Source organism: Meriones unguiculatus, chromosome 4 (genome assembly GCF_030254825.1).
Source record: "Meriones unguiculatus strain TT.TT164.6M chromosome 4, Bangor_MerUng_6.1, whole genome shotgun sequence".
In the NCBI taxonomy this organism is placed as follows: domain Eukaryota; kingdom Metazoa; phylum Chordata; class Mammalia; order Rodentia; family Muridae; genus Meriones; species Meriones unguiculatus.
The window spans coordinates 15,805,027-15,807,528 of NC_083352.1; the positions used below are offsets into that span (position 1 = coordinate 15,805,027).

Here is a 2,502-nt window from a genome sequence, read left to right on the forward strand (position 1 = left end):
GTCACATTTGTTATCCTACACATTGTTTATATTATTCATCAGTTCTCTAAGTGTTTTCTATATTGAATTTTGATCATTTTCACCCTCCTTCCAATCCTTCCTGGATCCATCCCTTCCCACCCAATTTCGTGTTTTGTTTCTTTTTTTCCCATCAAGGCAATATTTGTGCTGCCCAAATATTCTCTCTCTCTTTAATGAGTGAAGCAATGTATTAATCCAGCATCCCTTGTTCTAATGGTTTTTGTTGGCAGTTGCCACCTGTCCAGCGATCCTGTCCACGTCTCTCTGTCCCTGGGGTGTTAGCTTGCAGCTCCCGTCTTGTTCCTTTCCCACCACCCCCCTCCCACCCCCGGGCTTGGAGGACCCGGCTGAAGTGGCTGGGCCTGGCACCGTTTCTCTGCCGTCCTCCGTAGATCTTGGGCAGGGAGCCAACCCCTGCAGTACCACGGAGGTACCGGTGCTGCGTTGTGGAAGCAGCTCATGCGTAGTACTGGTTCTCGTCGTAGGCGCAAGCTCCCTATGTTTGGCCAGCCTGACTGTGTCCACCCACTTGGGGGCTTTCAGCTTCCCTGACATTTTGAGGAAGGCTGCCACAGCTCTGACGGACTCCTGCTGGTTAACGCCTTTAACAGTAACTCCAGGCATCCTTCCAACCTAACCCTTTGGGCCCCCGGGGTTGTAGTGGTCAGACATGTCTTGGCCTGCTACTCGCACATGGCCTCGGCTCCAGCCCAAATATTCTTGAAATGTGTGGCTTTCCAGTGGAGCATGGCTGACTTACCAGCGGCTACATACCCTCTTAGAGAAAACCGACCCTTCCTTTCTCAGATCTCACGAGCTCCTCCCTCAGGGGTGGGACTCTGTGCCCAGCTCTAGGGAGCGAGTAAATGTGGTCTTTTTAATCATAGACGCGATCATACCAAGGATCACTCCCGTGGGAGTGGCAAGACCTTCCCCAGGGTCAGACTACACTTCCTCTGGTTTGATTGCAAATGCTGCCAGCGTGTGTGGAAAATGTTCACCGTAGCTTCCTTCTCTCAGGACCACTCCTGCAGAGATGGCTAAACCCGTCCCCTTGCTGGGCTTCCGGGTTGCTGTGGCCTCTGCATTAGAGAACACTGTGACCCCAGCTTTTCCGTATGCATGTCTGTCATTCCCTCGTCACCCCCTTTGTCAGGGTTTCGGGGACCCAGCTCCCCTCTCCGTGCTGGGACTTGATCTGGCTTGCCTCTGACAGGTTTTATACACGCTATGACAAGTAATGTGCAAATGCCCTCTTGTGTTTAAAAAACTGTTTCTCTGTAGTCATTTACCATCTCAGGCTCTTACTGTTTTTCACAATGATATCTGAGACTTTGGAGAAAGGTGTGTGTGTGTGTGTGTGTGTGTGTGTGTGTGTGTGTGTGTGTACACACACACACATATATATACATATATATATATACATACATATATATATATATATACATATCTCCTTTAGGGCTAAACAGTGTGTTATTCTCCACACCTTTTCTAATTGTAGGTATTGATTGTCTGTATTGATTATCACACTGCAGACAGAATCTTCTCTGATGAGATTAAGGGGTTCCTTAAGCTATGGGTATGATAATTCATTAAGAATGGTTTGATATTATGTGCGTTTAGAAAAACAATAGTAGTATTTTCTCCCCCCAGGGCCTATGACCTATCTAGCTGTAGCTTCTCAGCCCAATAACAGTGCTAGGTACGGGGTTTTATCTTGTGGACGGGCCTTAAATCTGACCGGAAAGTGGCTGGATACTCTTGTGATGTTCATACCACTATTGGATCAACGACATGTCTTGTTAGATCAGTCAAATAGCCCCCAAGGTTTACAGCTGGGTATGACTGATGCTGAGCACACTCCTCTGGTAGCGGGCATAGCACCTTTCACACTGTGAAAGCTAGCCAGTGGGCACGACTCTTCTTTTGCTGACTTTTATGTAGACATAGTGTTGTTGTTTGAGCAAGTGCCAGTCATTTATGACACATTTTTTGGCTCTGGTAAATAACTTTACCCAAAGCTCTATCTTCTCTCCTTTCTCTGGCCAGGTTTATCTTGTAGGGAAGGTTTGGAGTGTGCTTGTCAGGGACCTTAGTGTAGCTAAGTGTGTATGGGTGAGGCTCATACAAGTATCTTGTGGTATGTTCCTTGGGATATCAGCAACGCAGGAGCCCACTTGCTAAAACACTCCCCTTGTGGCCTTTGTATTTCTATGAATGATTTGGCAATATCCCAGGCCTTCATTCAAGATTCTGAAGAGTGTCCTGAGGTGGCTGTCAGAGCCTTCAGGGGCACTGCTGGTCGGAAGAACAGAGCATGCCCGCTTAGTCCTGCAGCCAGATGTAACTGTGGTTTGTACTTAGGGCTGAATGAGGAGAAAGGAAATGCACATCAAAAAAATATAACAGTGTATTGCCATCAGGTGTGTGTGTGGGGGGCGGCGGTCAGTGGTGATTGTTGGTTCTGCTGGGCTGGGGAGC

General features: G+C 47.9%; 1 pseudogene; it reads right to left on the minus strand.

Annotated features, from left to right (window-relative positions):
* Window positions 1–231: 231 nt before the first annotated feature.
* Window positions 232–645, minus strand: LOC110547332 (small ribosomal subunit protein eS19-like; annotated as a pseudogene).
* Between the last annotated feature and the right edge of the window lie 1,857 nt (window positions 646–2,502).